Source organism: Papaver somniferum, chromosome 1 (genome assembly GCF_003573695.1).
Source record: "Papaver somniferum cultivar HN1 chromosome 1, ASM357369v1, whole genome shotgun sequence".
Classification (NCBI taxonomy): domain Eukaryota; kingdom Viridiplantae; phylum Streptophyta; class Magnoliopsida; order Ranunculales; family Papaveraceae; genus Papaver; species Papaver somniferum.
This window is the reverse complement of record NC_039358.1, coordinates 159,994,304-160,002,655: the sequence shown is the minus strand read 5'-3', so window position 1 is coordinate 160,002,655 and position 8,352 is coordinate 159,994,304. Positions and strand designations below refer to the sequence as shown.

The 8,352-nt window shown below is 39.0% G+C and overlaps 1 long non-coding RNA gene across 3 annotated transcripts; it reads left to right on the top strand.

Moving 5' to 3' along the window:
• The first annotated feature begins 2,764 nt into the window (after window positions 1–2,764).
• LOC113305763 lies at window positions 2,765–5,920 on the top strand. 3 transcript variants are annotated; one of them, XR_003338534.1, is made up of 5 exons: window positions 2,765–3,769; window positions 3,839–4,324; window positions 4,436–4,662; window positions 4,741–5,052; window positions 5,427–5,920. It is a non-coding gene; the product is annotated as an uncharacterized LOC113305763 (long non-coding RNA). The 3 variants fall into 3 exon arrangements; XR_003338533.1 differs by adding an exon at window positions 5,252–5,329 and having other exon boundaries at window positions 2,765–4,324; XR_003338532.1 differs by having other exon boundaries at window positions 2,765–4,324.
• The last annotated feature ends 2,432 nt before the right edge of the window (window positions 5,921–8,352 follow it).

Genomic DNA, 8,352 nt, shown 5'->3' with positions numbered 1-8,352 from the left:
CTCGAAGTTGACGAATTTGTGTGTATTTAAGGTTTATTAGAATATTCCCATGGAATATATCTTACCCGTAAATGGTTGGATTCATCATTTTTGCGAACTTTCAGACTTATAGTAGTCCGCTCTTGGCCAGGTTTCGATCTCGGAGCCAGTTTCTTTCTCGAAGTAGACGAATTTGTGTGAGTTTAAGGTTTCTGAGAATATTCCCATGGAATCTTACCCGTAAATGGTTGGATTCATCGTCTTTGCGAAATTTCAGACTTATAGTAGTCCGCTCATGGCCAGGTTTCGATCTCGGAGCCAGTTTCTTTCTCGAAGTTGACGAATTTGTGTGTGTTTAAGGTTTCTGAGAATATTCCAATGGAATATTACCTGTAAATGGTTGGATTCATCATTTTTGCGAACTCTCAGACTTATAGTAATCCGCTCCTGGCCAGGTTTCGATCTCGGAGCCAGTTTCTTTCTCGAAGTTGACGAATCTGTATGTGTTTAAGGTTTCTGAGAATATTCCCATGGAATCTTACCCGTAAATGGTTGTATTCATCGTTTTTGCGAACTCTCAGACTTATACTAGTCCGCTCCTGGCCAGGTTTCGATCTCGAAGCTAGTTTCTTTCTCGAAGTAGACGAATTTGTGTGTGTTTAAGGTTTATGAGAATATTCCCATGGAATCTTACCCGTAAATAGTTGGATTCACCATCTTTTCGAACTTTCAGACTTATAATAGTCCGCTCATGGCCAGGTTTCGATCTCAGAGCCAATTTCTTTCTCTAAGTTGACGAATTTGTGTGTGTTAAAGGTTTCTGAGAATATTCCCATGAAATCTTACCCGTAAATGGTTGGATCATCATTTTTGCGAACTCTCAGACTTATAGTAATCCGCTCCTGGCCAGGTTTCGATCTCGGAGCCAGTTTCTTTCTCGAAGTTGACGAATTTGTGTGTGTTTAAGGTTTTTGAGAATATTCCCGTGGAATCTTACCCGTAAATGGTTGGATTCATCGTTTTTGCGAACTCTCAGACTTATAGTAGTCCGCTCCTAGCCAGATTTCAATCTCGGAGCCAGTTTCTTTCTCAAAATAGACGAATTTGTGTGTGTTTAAGGTTTCTGAGAATATTCCCATGGAATCTTACCCGTAAATGGTTGGATTCATCGTTTTTGCGAACTCTCAGACTTAAAGTAGTCCGCTCCTGGCCAGGTTTCGATCTCGGAGCCAGTTTCTTTCTCGAAGTTGACGAATTTGTATGTGTTTAAGGTTTTTGAGAATATTCCCATGGAATCTTACCTGTAAATGGTTGTATTCATCGTTTTTGCGAACTCTCAGACTTATATTAGTCCGCTCCTGGCCAGGTTTCGATCTCGGAGCCAGTTTCTTTTTCGAAGTAGACGAATTTGTGTGTTTTTAAGGTTTCTTACCCGTAAATGGTTGGATTCATCGTTTTTGCGAACTCTCAAACTTATAGTGGTACGCCGCCGGCCAGGTTTCGGTCTCGGAGCCAGTTTCTTTCTCGAAGTTGACGGATTTGTGTGTGTTTAAGGTTTCTGAGAATATTCCCATGGAATCTTACCCTTAAATGGTTGGAATCGTTGGATTCATCGTTTTTCCGAACTTTTAGACTTATAGTAGTCCGCTCCTGGCCAGGTTTCGATCTCTGAGTCAGTTTCTTTCTCGAAGTAGACGAATTTGTGTGTGTTTAAGGTTTCTGAGAATATTCGCATGGAATCTTACCCGTAAATGGTTGGATTCATCGTTTTTGCGAACTCTCAGACTTATAGTAGTCCGCTCCTGGCCAGGTTTCGATCCCGGAGCCGGTTTCTTTCTCGAAGTTGACGAATTTGTGTGTGTTTAAGGTTTTTGAGAATATTCCCATGGAATCTTATCCGTTCTTACCAAGTTTTCGACTTATAGTAGTCCACTCACAGACAACTTTCGATCTCGGAGCCAAGGTATGCATACAATATGCCAGAATAGGGTTTGTTTAAGGTTTCAGAGAATATTTCGAAGAAATCTTACCTGTAAATGGATGGATTTTCCGTTCTTACCAAGTTTTCGACTTATAGTAGTCCACTCACGACCAAGTTTCGATCTCGGAGCCAGTTTATGCATACAATATGCTAGAATAAGGTTTGTTTAAGGTTTCGGAGAATATTTCGAAGGAATCTTACCTGTAAATGGATGGATTATCCGTTCTTACCAAATTTCTGACTCATAGTAGTCCATCCAGGGTTAGGTTTCGATCTCGGAGCCTGGGTATGCATACAATATGCCAGAATAGAGTTTGCTTAAGGTTTCGGAGAATATTCTGAAGGAATCTTACATGTAAATGGATGGATTCATCGTTCTTACCAAGTTTCCGACTTATACTAGTCCACTCCCGGCCAGGTTTCGATCTCGGAGCCAAGTATGCATACAAAGAGAAACACACATGCTTATCAATCCTTGATCACCTTCATTTTTCATTTTCCCGATTTATTCTTATACATTTTTTGGAGTTTTTTATTTCAGAATGTCGATAACAATGTCCTAAATTTATTAATATTTTTTGTGGATTTTTTTTCCGTGTCGAATGTTGATAACAAAACCGAATACATGAGTTCGTGTTAGCACAAAGAGAAATACACTTGCTTCTCAATCCGTATGAGCATCCCAAATACAATATCAACCGTCAAGGTCTTTCTGTTGATCCGTATGAGTGGATCAAACGAAACGTGATCCGTCGATCATTTTAATTTTCATTCTTGATTGTATCATCGAACCCTCAACCACTCAAACTCTAATTACTATCTGTTTCTCTCTTTCTTTCTTCGTCTCCTCCGAAGAACACCTCTCCTCTCCTCCACAGATGACCGTCGGCGCTCTATCACCACAGCTGCTCTTCTCTCAATCCCTCTTCTTCATCTCCATTTCTTGATTGAAACGACCCATCTTAGTTCTCATCTGCAATTTCGGGTGAAACTCATCAATCGAATACCTCAGATCCAGCTTCTACAAACCCTAAATCAAACGAAACCCAACTTCGATTCGTAATCTGACACCGATTTCTTCTTTCACTGATTCAATCTCAGAACCCCTTTCAATTCTTCATTCAACATCTAACCTAGCCATAAGAATCATACCTCTCCTTCTATGAACATCGAATCAACAACAAAAAATTCATTATCTTCTCCATCTCTGATCAAAGTTTCTTAATTATGGGCTCGATTTGTGGAATTGGTGTTGCTGCTGCTAGAAATCAAGATGAATGGTGAATTACAGTTAGGGCTTGAACAAGGAATTGGAGATGAAGATTTTGACTGAACTGTAGGTGGAATTGATTACAGAAAAGAAGGAATTGAAATGGGTGATGTCGGCTGACTAGAGAAGAACTAAAGGGTTCTGTATGTGATTCGAATGCTTAGATTATTGGAAGAAGAATTGTTAAGTGGGTTGAGCAGGTTGTGAAATGAAGAGTATGGTTGTATGTGTTGGTGGTGTGTGGTTTGGTAAAGCTTGAGACGCTGGTAATGAAGTTGTAATATGGGAGATGGCTTGTGCTGAGACAGATGGTGGAGTTTTCCGTGGTGATTGTACTGGATGAACATGGCAGAATGGCGAAATCAGTTGCAGATGCAATTGCAATAAACAAGGTGGTGGCTGGAAGCCAAGAATGGAGTTAGCTGAGTTGTGGGTTTTGTCTTTGCCCTCTCTCAGCTTATCTGAAATCACCAATAATACCGTGAATTGGGGGTTTTGTCTTTGCCCTATTAGGAAAGGCAACAACAAGTAAAGTCAGTGTAAGTTTTTATACTTTTCCTTTCACTTATTTATTCTGCTTTTGATTATATTGTTTTGGTTTCTCTAAGCAAGGGGGAAGGTCTGAAATGGAATTAGGGTTGATTGAGAAGAACACAGATGGGAGATATGATTGTTGGTGGTTGTTTCTTAGATATTGAGAAGGGGTTTTTGAAGATGAGCTTGAGTTGTTGTGGAATTGAATTCTTAAGGTACAAACTAGTGATGGTTCTGGTGGTGATGAATTTGTGAGTACGAGCTAACAGGTCCAAGAGATGGATTTGGTTGCTTCTCATGGAAGACAAGAAGATGAATGGATGTTGGTGCTAATGTTGCAGAATGGTTTGAATTGCAGCATCTGTCAGGGCATCCCGGTGTTGTGGCATTGACTGCAGTGTATGAGGATACTGAGTCATTTCATCTTTTGATGGAATTGTGTTCTGGTGGGAGGTTACACATTGACAGGGAAATTGTGGAGGTCGGTTCTGATGAAATTGTGGAGGTCGGTTCTGGATGACGGTTCTGGCAGCAAGAACTTGGAATCCGCAGAGACTCAGGTGAGTTTGGGGGTTATATGTATGCTTATATAATATGTAAAAAAATTGCAGAGTCATATTTCTACTTTTTATTTTGATGTTTATTTTATTTATCTATACTTGTGGTGGTAGGATGGAAGGAATATGGTGGAGGAGGGGATGATTATTGATACTCCACAAATGGAGATAACTCCAGTGATTGATGATGATTCTGCACCAATACAGATGGTGCCTCCTTCACTATTCCCTAATCCACATTTAGATGATGATCTACAACTAGAGGCAACAATTCCACTCACTGAACTTGAACCCCAACCACCAGAGATTGATTTGGCATCTTTTTTTTTGCCACCGATCAGGTATCTATGATTCTTGAGAATTGTGTTTTTGCGAGTTATAAAAGTTAGCTAGGTTCCTAACATATTAATGCGATGTAGGTGTTTGAATCGCATGAAGCAATAATACAGTGGTGTCAAGAGGTCGGTAAGAAGCATAACATGATACTTGTCATTACAAAGTCGATGAAAACATTGACTGGAAAGGGGTCGAAACGGGCTGCTAATGTGCTGAAAGAAAGGCAGTATTCCGAGCAACGGGCTACTAATGTGCTGAAAGAGTTGATGTTGGTGATTAAGTATTGTCATGAAATGGGTGTGGTTTATCGAGATATAAAGCCTGAGAATATACTCCTCATGGCAGCAGGGAAGATGAAGCTTGCGGATTTTGGATTAGCATGAGGGTTTCACATGGTAATGACTCAAACTTATCACTTTATCTTATCAGTTCCATGACTATAACTAGAACTTTGAACATTGCTCCATTTGGGCTATGAATGACCAATACCATTTAATATGTTAACATTTGTGTGTTGAAAACTTGATCCCCGTGATAAAATATAAAAGAAAATTTGTTGCCGATGTTATGACCAATGTTAATGTGTCTTGTCAGGCATTTGCGGTTGAGAGATACTTTCCTTTTGAGTTTCTGTGTCATTAAGATATTTTGGATTAGCCATGAGGGTTTTAAGTAAGACCTTAATATTCTTTTGCAGTCTCTTTCCGTTTCATACTTCTTTTCTTTTTCTGCTTTAATTGTGTTAACCGTCCATTGTTCTTTGTTTCAGGACACCCATAAATGCACTTTGTCTCAATAGTGACTCAAATACCTGTAATCATGTTTCATCAGCATCAGTAGATAGTAGTTCAGATCAGAAGTCAGAAGAACAGGATGAGTGTGGTTTGGTCTAATGCACTTGCAGTGGCAATCTCACGTGTGAGTTTGAGCAATGTCATATTGCAATTGGAGATGGGAATGAAGCAAGTTCAGGTAACAGATGGAATATGGAGTTTGTTGTGGTTGTCGGTAAGCTCACGGGAATTGAGAAAGTTCAGGAAGTTATGTTGCAGCTGAAACTGGTGAATTGAGCAAGTTTAGGGAATGCTTGATTTTGGCTTGCTGGTTAGCTACGCTGCACATAATTGGAAATCTGATCTTCCGTAGTAACAAACAATAGTGATTATAATTGGAAATCTGATCTTCTTTTCAAATACATGGTTATTAAAGTATTACAGATTTAATTTTGTATTTAAATTCTCAAAAGAAATTTCTTTTTCCAAATTGAATATGTACCACAACACAAAATTAGAGTTGTCAGAAGTGACATAAACTCTTCCCATAGTTGTCAAAGAAGTGACATAACATTCAAACCCTAGTTGTCAAAGAACTGACTTACAACTAAAGCATAAGTTGTCAATGAGATGACATACAACACTAACCATTGTTGTCAAAGAAATGACTTACAACTCAAATCGAAGTTATCAAATAAGTGACATATAACTCAAACCATTGTTGTCAAAGAATTGACATACAACTCTAACAATAGTTGCCAAAGAGATTTCTACAACCCCAACAAGTGTAGTGTGGGGGTTATTTTCACAACCCAAGAAAGAGTTGTGTTAGGCACAACGAAGAAATTTCGAAAGACATTCACAACTGAGCAAGGCGTGGTATAAAATGGAAAGACAACTGCGTTTACGACTATTATTGACGAGTTGCAAAGAATTGAAGACCTTCTACAACCCCCCTGTGCAACCTATCAATAAGCGTCGTCGTATGTTGTATGGCAACTGTTTTCTAGGGTAGTTGAAATCAATAAGAGATACAAGATCAAGGAATCCTTCTTCGTTGCAAAACAATGATTCAAGTTATGTTCTTTTCCACTTCTTATTAGTCACAAATTATCACCAACCGTAGGTATAGCAGCTAGATCAGTGCTAACCCCTAAATCCCTTGTATCATCGGATATGGAAGTTCTCGACTACCGGATCCTATTTACAAACCACCTAGTAGTAGATCACTCAAGATGTAATTTAGTTAAACGCATTAATATTCATGAATATACTAGGTTGATATTAGTAGTTAGACTCTTAGATCAAGGTCTACTTTCTAACATTGTTCTCACACACAATTGCTTCACGGAATCCCTCCGCAAGGTCTCGTGTTTTCTACTTGTGTAAAGAGTTAAGAAATGATTACTTATCCCCTAACTTTCACTAGCTTTAGATCAATTAACAAATCAATTTAGTTGCGCACCTAAACGACCTATCAATTAAGCATAAACATTCTTATTAGCAAAAATAAACGATAATCATGTGAAAACTTCAAAGTAGATTTAAAACAAAACTCAAAACATGTCAAAAACTAGGAATGCATCCTCAATCAATAATAAAATTAGCTACTCATGCTAAGGAGTTCACACAAAAAATAAAGAAAAGAGAAGTGTTGTGTGTGTAAAGGTGTAAAAAAGTGCATATAGAAAAGTAGAGAACTTCTCTATTTATAGGCTTCAATTTGCTTGCAATCCTCTTAGGAATGGAATCCCTTTCCCTTTATAGCTCAACTTCCAAATCCAAGTCTTTCTCAAATCTTTCATCTTCTCTTTCCAAATTCAAGTCAAATTCTTCATTGAATTCCAAGTCCAAGTCTTCACACCCATGAGTTTAGAATACTCTTCACAAAATTCTGGTATTTTGGATCACCGGAAAAGTTCTTAGGATCACCGGAATACAGCCGGAAACGTAACTACTGTTCACCTGAGATTCTCCCCCGGATAGGGAATATTCTGTCCAGGTGCCGTCATAAGCAACGGTCAAACCGATGGTCTCCCTTAGTCAAAGAAGTCAAGTTCTGAGTCTGTCACTCAGTCAGCTGTCTATCTCTGTCTTACTGGGCTAACTTGTCTGAGTCACAGATCAGGATCGGTAGCTGAGTTGACTTGTCGGGAAGAAAATCCGGCAGAGTCTCGGCTGTTTATAGAGCATATCTCTGGCCAATTTCAGGCCATTTTCTTCTCCCCTACGATGTTCTAATCATACATCTATACAATCCAAGCAGTCATTCTTCTGCTAGTGTAAGCAACACTTTCTTCTCATTTGATGACAAGGCTTCAAATAATCACCAGCTCTTCCCGTAACAACATACCCATTTCTCCCATGATCGATTCCATCTTCTTATTTGACAAGACCCCAGTCTCCATTTCACAGATTCACAATCACAATAACATCGAAACTATCTCTCAACTGGAAGTAGCAACAGATACATCCACCAAACCCCATCTCTTCTATCAGCAGCAACGATTCTATTACATACCCAATCTTCTATTCTTCTCGATCTTCATCGCAGATTCAAACAATAATTCCTCAATCAGATATAACCCATCTTTAGTCTCAGTTCCAGAAACCCATCGGTTCAACCAATACAACCACCATTCCTATCACCAACTGCAACTCGAGTTCAATCTTCTAAGAACATCACAGCACCACCATATCTACTTATATCTCAAATCTGAGAAGAACCCAGCATTTCCAATCATAGAGAACTCAAATTCTTGCCTTTCTCTCTCGATTTCACCCTTTAATCACCTTCAATTTCATCTCTATTCATCTCTCAATCTCTCGGACAGAGCAATACAGCAGCAGCTGCGCTGCTTTTCTCTCTCTCTTTATTTCAGGTTCTGTCTCTTTATTTCAGGTGCGAAATGATTGAGAAGA